Raw genomic sequence first — 11,700 nt, 5'->3', positions numbered from 1 at the left:
GGCCGTGCAGAAATGATGCCCACTCCTGCAGCCCCTTCCACCTCCTTCCTGGGAGCAGATCTCTGCATCTGGGCAGAAGCTGTTGGCATCTCTCTTGGCCAAGCTATCCATCAATAGTTGGCTCTGTGGTGCTGGTGGCAGTCCTGAGACTGCTGAGCTCAAACCAGACTGGCTAAGTTGAGAGTCTAAGGCAGCCCTCGCTCCCCTCCCTCCAAAGTACCCCAGAAGTGCAGTGCCCAACAACCATGCAAGAGGAAGAGAGAAGTGGTGGGGAACTGGAAGCCATATACATATCACATATTATTAAAGAGAATTTTGAGGTGACTTACAAAATCCACTCAGTAAATCAGAGATCTTGGGATTACCCGTAATTCCTCCCTCCTTCTCACTCTTCACGTTTAATTCACCTGTCAGTTCTTCCTCGGATGCGTATGGCAAGTCCACCTACATCTCTTCATCCCCGCCAAGTCCAAGACCCATCATCTCTCACTGTGTGGGTGAGTTTGCTAGGGCTGCTTGTAACAAAGTGCCACGGACAGAGTGCTTTATAGAAATTTATTCTGGGGGCACCTGGGCGCCTCAGTTGCTTAACCATCTGCCTTCAGCTCAGGTCATGATCCCAGGGTTCTGGGATCGAGTCTTGCATCAGGCTCCCCGCCCCATCTGTCTGATGCTCCCCCTACTTGTGCTCACTCTCTCTGTCAAATAAATAAATAAAATCTTATTTAAAAAAGAAATTTATTTTCCTGCAGTTCTGGAGGCTGCAAGTCTGAGATCAACACATCAGGAGGGCTGGTTTCTTCAGAGGCCTCTCTCCTGGATGCTTTGATTCCATCATCTCCCTGTGTCTTCACATCATCTTTTTCTGTATGCGTGTCTGTGTCCTAATCTCTTCTTATAAGGAGACCAGTCCTATTGGGTCAGGGCTCACCCTCATGACTTCATTTAAGCTGAATTTATCCTGTCTCCAAATACAGCCCCATCCAGAGGTCCTGGGCACTAGGACTTCAACACAGGAGTTTTAGGGGAACAGAATTCAGCCCATGACCACTACAAGAATAAAGGCAGATGCAGACGTCTTATGACTGCTCTCCCCACTTACATCTTTGGCCCTCTCTAATTCTCTCTCCGCACAGAATCCCTAGGGAATTTTTAAAAACATGCATCTTACCATTTTCCTCCTCTGTCTCCAACTCTTCAGTGCCTTTCTATTGCACTGGAACAAGACCTAAACTCCTTGCCCTGCATGATCTGGCTCCAGTCTACCATGGTCAGTCTCTTCTCGTGTCCCTCCCTGCCTCAGCCACCGCACTGCTGTCCCACCCAACTTCTCTCCACTCCCCGAGCAAGCCAAGGATTTATCCAGCTCAGAGACTTGGACAGCTGATGCACTTGCTTGAAAGCTCCTTCTTACTTGTGTAGCATGGCTGTCCCCTCTGTAGTCTTTCTGTCTCAGGTGAAATGTCCCTCTTCCGTGTTCTCCTCTACAACAGCACGTCCTCCACAGTGCTCACACATGACTGCTATCCCTTTGTCGGGTTATCTATTTATTGACTGTGTTTTATTTCCTCTACTAGGAGATGAGCTTCATGAGGACAGGGACTTTGTCTGCATTCCATGGCTTTCTCTCTAGGACCTGGAAGAGTGCCTGCATATTACAGGGGCTCTGTAAACACAAACTGAATGAATGATCATGCCAGAGTAAATTATGTGGAAGATGGACCCATAAGAACTGAATGACTTGAGTTGTTGTATAAAATAGTGTTGGATACACATTTATTAAATTTCAAAGACTTTTGCCAAAATGACTATTGTAGAATGGTTGTTCTCGAACCTGCCTTTCTGGCAATAGTGGAAGAGCAGGAGCAATTTCCTGTTGAATCTGCTTCCAGTTCTCCACCATTAAATCATCTCATCAGTGGAGGAGAGCACGCCCCTTTAATTGCCTAGGGCATGGCCAGCTGGCCATTAGAGTGCCCCATTAGAGTTGCACAGCCTTTGGCATTGACATTTCGAAATGGTTCAAATCTTGTCTCTGCTATTATAAGCTACATGGCCTGGCAAGGTCTAAGATACTCCCTGAGCCTCCCTCTCCTTTAGAGGTGGATTGGAGAGAAAAGTACCTACCTCTCAAGAGTGTTCTGAAATTAAATGACATAATAAATAAAATTCAATGAAACGCATGACACAATGAAGTGTCTAACATAGTTCTCCACACGCAGGGAATGTTACTGAGTGGTAGCCATGATTACAGATCCGGGAAGCTATGAGGCCGGACTTTGGAGCACAGTCATGGAGGCAAAGAAAAAGAGATAAATTAACCATGTGATTATGAGATGGCGCTGATAAAAATCTGTGATTATTTGAAGTGAGTGTGAGAGATGAAGCAACATTAATGGAACGGAACTCGAAATTTCTAGCCAGTTGATTGTGCAGTCATGTGTTGTCATGCCATCAGCAGACACTTCCACACAAAAGCTGCCGTGTAGAATACCTCCACAAATCATTTTGAATTCAGATCACTCACTGCTTGATCTTTAGTACTGGATATCTTGAAAATGGGGCTTACTTGTGTTTAAGAAGTCTTGTGAGACCTAGTCACTTCCTGGCCAGTGGGGAGAAGAAATCTTAAGCCATAAGGAAAACCTGGAGTGTTTTTCTTTCTGTGTATTTCTAAGTTGTATTCATCACCTGGCCTTTCCCTTCATATGTGACTGAATCTTTCCATTTCTTTTGCATGGTAAGGGGAAAGGCTCCTTCCCTCCCTGAAGGAGGGAGGGAAGGAGCCCTCCTACAGTCCTCCCAAGGTTACAGATTTGGGCTCCTGTCCTCTGGAGAGCTCCACCTGCTGCTGTGGACGTCTTCTGCTGTCCAGGACTCTCAGGCAGGGGCATGCTGAAACCACGCAGCAGGGAAAGCATAGAAAATAGTGTTCCTGAAAACTGGAAACCTGTATCCCACTGAAACCAGGTTGACAGCTGCAAGGCAGTCTCTCAAGTTTAAGGTGGGTGAAAGAAAAGCTAGAAGGGAGAGGAATCATCAGGAAAGCATTAATAAAATCGGGATCCAATCACCACTACCTTTGACAAGGGGGGGAGGAGGTGAACGTAATTGTCACAATGAAAGTCAAACTCTTTTATCCTCCAGTTCAGTCCCAAGTCATGACTTTTTTTTTTTTTTAAGATTTTATTTGTTTATTTGACAGAGAGAGATCACAAGTAAGCAGAGGAGTGGGGGAGGGCAGGCTCCCTGCTGAGCAGAGAGCCTGATGCGGGACTTGATCTCAGAACCCTGAGATCATGACCCGAGCCAAAGGCAGAGGCCCAACCCACTGAGCCACCCAGGGGCCCCAAGTCATGACTTTTAAAATTACAGCAAGAAGGGCTGAATGTAAATAAGTGTTGAATAAAGTAAGTTACAGGAAAAAAACCCAAGCATGCTCCAGAGAAACAAATGCATATGTTCATCTAGAAACATGTAAGAGAATGTTTAAAACAGAGTTATTAAATAATAACCAAAAAGTAGAAACATCTCAAGTATCCATCATTAGTAGAATGGGTAAATAAATTGTGGTCTATTTATGTAAAGGAATGCTACACAAAATGAAAAAGAATGAACAGTGAATACACTCATCAACACAGACAAATCTCAAAGATATCAGGTTGAATCTAAGAAGTCAGACAAACAAAAAATGTGGCAGATATACTCTACAGTGACCCCCAGGAAGTCACATCTTTATATAAGCTCCTTCTTTTGGCTGCAGGTGGAGACTGTGACTTATTACCAACAAATAGAGCATGACAAAGGGAATAGGGTGTTTCTTCCTTGATCAGGTTATGGTATATGTCATAGTAATGAGACATCACTCTTGTGATTTTTTACTCTTTTTTCAATAGATTTGTTACTTTATATAAGACTCTGTCTTTGTAAACTAGAGAGAGATATTCTTCCTTACCCTCATGAAGTAATTTGTCCATTGTAAGAGAGCCCATGAGAGGGCCATGTGGCAAGGAACTACAGTTGTTCTCTAAAAGCTGAGAGTAGGGTGCCTGGGTGGCTCAGTCAGTGGAGCGTCTGAATCTTGGTTTTCACTCAGGTCATGATCTCACAGTTGTGAGATGCAGCCCTGTATCAGGCTCTGATCTCAACCCAGAGTCTGCTTCAGATTCTCTCTCCCTCTCATTCTCTGCTCCTCCATCCACTTGTGCACTCTCTCTCTCTCTCTCAAATAAAGAAAGAAATGAATAAAATCTTTAAAAAAAAAAAATAAAAGCTGAGAGTGGCCCTTAGCCAATAGTCATACAACCACAAGGAAGTGAGTTCTGCCAACAAACTGAATGAACTTGCAAGCAGAGCTTTCCCAAGTGCAACTTTCCCAAGGGCAACCAGATGAGAACACAGCCCAGCCAACACCTTGACTGCAGCCTTGTAAGATCTTGAACAGATGATACACCTGAGCTGTGTCCTGACTCTTGACCCACAGATATCGTGAAATGCTAAATGTGTGTTATTTTAAACCACTAAGTTTATTGCAATTCTTTTTTTTTTTTTTAAGATTTTATTCATTTATTTGTCAGAGAAAGAGAGAGAGAACACAAGCAGGGGGAGCAGCAGTCAGAGGGAGAAGCCGGGTCCTTCCTGAGCAAGGAGCTCAATGCAGGACTTAACCCCAGGACCCTGGGATCATGACCTGAGCTGAAGGCAGACACTTAACCAACCGAGCCACCCAGGCATCCCAGTTTACTGTAATTTGTTATAACACAATAGACAACTAGCAAAAAATATACTGAATGATTCCAAGTTCATGAACAAAAAAAAACTAATCAGTGGTGAATAGAATTCAGAATAGTGGTTCCCTCTAAAGTAAAGGAGGGATTATTAACTAAGAAGAAGCAAGGGTTACTTTCTGGAATGCTGAAAATGTCCCATATATTGATCTACTTACACCTTTGTATACATATGCAAAAATTCATTGAGTTGTACACCTAAGATTAATGCACTGTAGACACTCTACATATATATTGTATTCTTTGATTTGAAAATTTTAGAAAATCATAAGAAAACCAAGGGAGAAAGGGAATTCTGAAAGAGGGTCCTTTGTCTTTCTCTTCACCAGTCTTTTTTTTTTTTTAAGATTTTTATTTATTTATTTGACAGAGATTACAAGTCAACAGAGAGGCAGAGAGAGAGAGGAGGAAGCAGGCTCCCCGCTGAACAGAAAGCCCAAGCGGGGCTCAATCCCAGGACCCTGGGATCATGACCTGAGCAGAAGGTGAGGCTTAACCCACTGAGCCACCTAGGTGCCTCTCTCTTCACCAGTCTTACATCCAGTTGAATCTCCAGTAAAGAGTGTGGAGGCTCATAGAATTTGGGTTCTAAGACATTTCCTCAGCCCTCCCTTGGCCGATATGCACTCCCTGACTCACATGCTCCCTCCCTAGTTACAAAATGGACACTTGCAAAATTCTGGGCAGAACTAAGAATTTTTAAGTAGACTCATGGTATAATTTTATGATGAGGGCTTGATAAGCCCTTGTGATGCAGAATACCTCTGATGCAGATGTCCTCTGGATGAGTCTCACTTGTGATTATCTCCCTCTGGAAGCTTGGTACTCCAGAGTGTCCCTTAGCTAGTGTGAGCAAACTTGGCCAACTGTGCAATAACTACAATATACCTCACATATTTGGGGATTCTGGAAGTTTTTGGTTACCTCCTGCCTCTTGAAGTTAAATCACCTAGACAGGCACGCTCAGTGCCCAATCCCACCACACCCCCCCCCCCCCAATTTCAAGCAGAGTTTCCTTTCCCTTCTTTGCTGGACTCTCCTGTCTGCTCTGCTCCTAACAGGACATAGTCAGCTTTTTTTCTTTCTTTTTTTTTTTTTTAATTTATTTGACAGACAGAGATCACAAGTAGGCAGAGAGGCAGGCAGAGAGAGAGGAAGGAAAGCAGAGCAGAGAGCCGGATGCGGGGCTCGATCCCAGCACCCTGGGATCATGACCTGAGCTGAAAGCAGAGGCTTTAACCCACTGAGCCACCCAGGTGCCCCCATAGTCAGCTTTATTGCTGGATTTTCTGCTGATAATCTAGCTCTGCCTGTGTTCTCCAAGTGGGTGTCAAGGAAGTGCTACTGTTTCTCAGCCCTTCTTCTGGGTACTTATTCATCCTAGAATTTTCCTCCCCACTTCTCTTGGAAATTAACCCTTATCTTTATATAAAGCAGAGTCAGTGAGGATAACTACTGGAGAATAGCAGCCAAGATGCTTGGACAACTGTGACTCTGACCTTCCTGACCCCCAAGTAAGGGTTGAGAGGCAAGGGAAGGACAACAGATGAACCCCCTACCCTGACCACTGCCATGGTCACAGCACATCACCCTAGAGGTATGTGCCTGAGCCTTTCAAAATATTCAGAACCCTTGGGGAGGAATCTCAGCCCTGTGATTCTCACAATCAACCCTGGTCTCTGTCCTAGCATCAGAGCAGAGGTGGATCTATTATAAAGCCAATGAAACTTTAGACCCAGGTACTCTCTCTGCTTGGGCTTCTCCTTGGCTCTTGAGAGGTGCTAGCAGTTGGTTCATAGGACCATGAATTTTTATAAAATTGGCAGTGTGTGTGTGTGCACATATATATAGTATATGGGTATATTATATTGGACAGGACATAATATACAATGTAGTCACATATGCAATATATTATAATATATGATATATATATGCCATTTATGTTTCATGGATATATATTGCATAATGTGTTTATATATGTGCATATGTTTATATAAAATGTACAAGTCACAGGGTTCATCTGTAATATATATTATATGATATGCACACATAAATATAGTTCTAAGTATAGTTAGACATAACATAGTTCTAACAGAATAGTTTAAAACTACTCTCCCTCCTCCTCTATCATGCATCCCCCAAGGTTGGGCAGCTCTGGAGTGGTCACAGGCATTCTGGGGATCTGGCTAAGAAGAATTAAGTTGGGGGTACATTTGGTGTGGGTTTAAGGGAATGTTTGCATGTCATTTCCATGTGCAGTTCAATGATGGCTTGCCATCCACTCCGCCAGGTCAGCCAGAGGTCAGGGGTAAGCTGTGCCATCAATGTGACCTGTGACACCCAGCACCAGAACTCAACAGGTAATGGAGGGAAAAAAACAAGGATTAAAATGTATAAGGTAGTATATGGAAAAATTCTTCCAGTTATTTTTTAATGATTTTTAAAAAGATTTTACTTAATTATTTATTTATTTACTTGAGAGAGAGAGAGCCCACACACAGCCACACATAGCAGACATGTACACATGAGCCCACACATAGAGGAGAGGAAAGTATCTCCACACTGAGCACAGAGCCAGACTTGGGGCTCGATTCCATGACCCTGAGATCATGACCTGAGCTGAAACCAAGAGTCAGATGTGTAACTTACTAAGCCACCCAGGTGCCCCCAGATTCTTACAATTCTTAAAGTTCTGAAATGAAAGAAACAGTTAAGGTTTTCCCAGACTTAAATGCAATCCCAAAAAAGCCCACAATATTACCAGTGAGTTGTGAAGCTGAAAGAAACTTTACAAAACTATCAGTAGCTTAGAAAAACAAATTTCAAATATATTAGAGTTAAGTCTGAATTGTCTTCCTATTCTCTCCAGAGAAAGTGATAATACAAAATTATTGTCACATGAAAAGAAAGAGCGTATGCAGAGCAAAAGAAAAAAAAATTATAAAGGTGTGTCAAACAACAAATTAATAAAAGTGTTATGTTAGTTCTCTCGATTCTATATTTATGGCATTTTTCATAAAATATATAGTTTGCAGTGATTTTATTACCCTGAATCAAGATTCACTTTTCCACATAATTTTTGAAAGATTTTATTTTTAGGTAATCTCCACACCTAATCCAGGGCTTGAACCTACAACCCTAAGATCAAGAGTCACATGTTCCACTGACTGAGCCAGCCAGGTGCCCTCTACGCTTAATTTTGTATGGTAATTTTGTATTCATTTTCTTTTTCTTTTTCTTTTGTATTCTTTTCCTTAAGGAAGACCCTTCAAATTATATGTGTCACAAAACTGGGATCAACCCTGATGAAGAGGCCACCTGCCTGAGACTCCCACCACTTGTCTCTCACCCCTCTTCCTCTCTTTCCTGTTGCGTTTTGTCCCTGCGCCCGCATAGAGATCTTCACAGAATCCCTGAGCTCCAGACATTAGTGTCATAGACAGTCTCTGAGCTCTAATGTGGATGGAATGTTGACACTTCCTTGGTCCACCACCCATTTTACAGGTGAGGAAACAGACCCAGAGAGGCAAAGCAACTTTTACAAGGTCACAGAGCAAGCTGGTGGTGGAACTTAAACACAGGACCCTGATTCTAGTCCAGTGCTCTTTACAGTGCTGCTCACACTCTATTATTTGCTATTCCAATGATTTGCAAGCCCACCAGTACATCAAAATTACCTGGTTTTCTGAAATGTAGGTTTCTGGGCCCAACCCTCAGAGACTGTGATTCATTAGAGTTGGTTTAGAAATCTGAGTTTTTAAAAATTTCTCCAAGTGAAGCTAAGGCAGAGCTGGATGGGCCTAGCTTACTTCTCCCAACCTTCTTACTTCTCACACCCTACACTGTTCCCTTCCTCTTAGCCACTCCCCCTCCCCATACAGTGGGGGAAGGGAGCAGCAGATACCAGCTCTTTTCTTAGCTTCTTACTCTCCCATCTCCTTACACACACACACACACACACACACACACACACACACAACTACAGACCTCTTCCCTAATACCTTTAGCTTGTAAGGATAAATACCCAGTAAGTTCCAAAGATTGTCTAGAGTCTAAACAGCAAAAGACTCCAGATTCTGTACCAGGATTTTTGGAAAATAATTCCTGGTAGATTTCACACATGCTTCCTCATCCTCCACATGAAATGTAAAATCAGGACCTGTCATATCCAGTTTCATTATTGACCATGGGGATAACCACAGGGTGAACCAGAGAATAGTTAGTGTGATTAATTTCTGACTCAGGCCTTTAACAACACCTGATGCTAACTAGTAGTGATCTGATCTGTCGGCTCCAGATGTCTAGGGCCTCGTGAGATAAGAAGCCAGAACAAGACACACACTGCTAATTTCCAAACAGAGTAGATGCCTTTTGAGGCCTTAACAATCATGGTGCCCGAACTTCACCTGCTCCTAGGAGTCCAAAAGAGGAACGTTTTTGCCTATCCCCAGGCATAGTTGGATAATGTACATGAAACTCTGCAAATTCTCAGGAGCGATATAAATGTAGTGTTTCTACTCACTGTCTTTATAAGTCCAGATTTGGAAGTCCTAGAAAGATGTTTTGGGGCCCAGAGTTATCAGTTGGCTCTCCCCCAAAGCATGTATGCATGGACCTGACTAATAAGTTGGCCCCAAAAGAATTCCTCACACCACTACAATTCTATTTTTATAAGAGGTACCAGGAAGATTATTAATGGAAGTGCTTTTTGTTATGAATAATCAAGCTTGCCAAAAAGTTTCCTATGGTGTGCGAGTCCTCGAGCATGGCTTGCATGGGGTTCCCTGGGAGCTTCTGGCTTTTTCTGCCATCCTTAAAGCATTTTATGACTATTTTATGTTCTTTGGCCTTTCTGCTTCTTCTGTGTTTGGTGTCCCAAGACAAGGCTACTTGTTTCTCTAAATTAAAGAGACTTATATTCTGTGCTCCAAGAAGACATTTCATCCCTACCTTCATGCCCATGGTGGTCCTGATTCTAGAGGTAATAGCTAACTAGCAGCTTGTCCCAGTGGCTTAGGAAATTCTTTTCTCCCTTTATGGGATCGAAATAAATATTACTCAGATGGATCTGTGATTCTGTCTTGGCAGAGAGTTTCAGAGTCTGGGAACCAAAATCTATTTGATGAACATTCATAGGCTTCATTTCAGAAGCTCAGATGACAGAAATATTCCCACTGATTGCAAATGAGGACCAAAATGCTTAGCTAGTTTTGATATTTTTTTAAGATTTTATTTATTTATTTGACAGAGAGAGATAAAAAGAGCACAAGTAGGAGGAGCAGCAGGCAGTGGGAGAGGAAGAAGCAGACTCCCTGCTGAGCAGAGTGCCCAATGTGGAGCTCAATTCCAGGACCCCAGGATCATGACTTGAGCCAAAGGCAGAGACTTAATTGACTGAACAACCCAGGAGCTCTTAGTTTTAATATTTTAAACTAACACAAAACAATAACAAAGACCATCTTTTGATTTTCCTTACATCAAATGTATTCTCAAACAGCCTCAACAAATAAAAGTTGAAGTTCTATCATTGAGAAAAGTGCCTAATAAATTATCAATAAACATTAGCTGATATGCAAAGAATTAAGCTAAGTACCCTGGTGCCACAAAAATTAAAAGGACACCATTTCCACAGAGAAGGCCTTACAATCCAGTCAGAGAGACAAAACACATACATTGGTGTTTTGTACAACTAGACTATGAGAGGTACCACAAAAGAAGTACAAACAAAGGTATAGAATTTCTGATGCAAGAGATTACTTCTGGCTGAAGGGAATCCATGAAGGTCTTAAAGGAGGTGACATTTGAGCTGGGTCTCAAACATGTGCACTGTCTCGCTACTGGATCTGCCGTGTGTTTCTCCAGTTACCCACTCAATGAAGTTTTCTTGCCAGTACAGTTCATGGTTATGACACGTGTTCTTTTTCCATTGTTGTATAACCCATTACCACAAACTGGCTGGGTTTTGTGCACATTTATCATCTTGTAGTTTTTGTTGGTCAGGAACCTGGGTGTGGCCTAGCTAGATTCTCTGCTCAGGGTCTCACAACACTGAAATCAAAATGCCAGCAGGGCCACATTCTTTTTTTTTTTTTTTTTTTTTAAGATTTTATTTATTTGTTTGACAGACAGAGGTCACAAGTAGGCAGAGAGGCAGGCAGAGAGAGGCTGGGGGAGCAGGCTCCCAGTTGAGCAGAGAGCCTGATGCAGGGCTCGATCCCAGGACCCTGGGATCGTGGCCTGAGCCGAAGGCAGAGGCTTAACCCACTGGCCACCCAGGCACCCCAAGGGCCACGTTCTTATCTGGAGTTCTTCCACGTTCCTTCAGGTTGTTGGCAGAAGTTTCTTACAATTATAGGACTGAAGTGTCTCTTCTCTTGCTGGCTGTTGTTTGGTGTTGCTTTCAGTTCCTAGAGGCCACTCTCATACTGTGGCTATATGGTCTTCTCTCAATATGGTGGCTTGCTTCTTCAAAGAGAGAATCTCTCTCTTTAGGGCAGGCCTAAACCTTCCTTTAAAAAACCCCCCTGGTTATGTCAGGCCTGTTCAGAATAATCTCCCTTAAGATTAACCCAAAGTGACTAATGCAAGACCTTAATAACCTCTGCAAAATCTCTTCACCTTTGTCATCTCATGTAACCTATTCATCCCAGTAAAATCCCAGCATGTTTATGCCCCCTCACCCCATCCCAGACACTCAAGGGGAGAGGATTATTCAGGGCATCTGTACCAGGGAGCAGAAACCTTAGGGTTTATGTTGAGGCCATTCTGCCTGCCACATAATTCAAGCAAGAGTGTAAGCTTTAGCACCCACACAATCCTTACTGCAAATTGCATCTCTGTCCACAAATTTAAACCAACAGGACTGTAAGAGGCAAAGAAAGGGATAGTAAATGTGGAAAGAAATGCAGCCGAC

General features: G+C 42.9%; 1 long non-coding RNA gene across 1 annotated transcript; it reads left to right on the top strand.

Moving 5' to 3' along the window:
- The first annotated feature begins 2,891 nt into the window (after positions 1-2,891).
- Positions 2,892-8,285, top strand: LOC132022539 (uncharacterized). The gene is made up of 4 exons (XR_009405613.1): positions 2,892-3,004; positions 5,158-5,272; positions 7,078-7,147; positions 8,047-8,285. It is a non-coding gene; the product is annotated as an uncharacterized LOC132022539 (long non-coding RNA).
- Positions 8,286-11,700: the final 3,415 nt, after the last annotated feature.

Source organism: Mustela nigripes, chromosome 7 (genome assembly GCF_022355385.1).
Source record: "Mustela nigripes isolate SB6536 chromosome 7, MUSNIG.SB6536, whole genome shotgun sequence".
NCBI lineage: Eukaryota > Metazoa > Chordata > Mammalia > Carnivora > Mustelidae > Mustela > Mustela nigripes.
The sequence above is the reverse complement of the archived record's forward strand: the minus strand, read 5'-3'. Positions and strand labels throughout refer to the sequence as shown.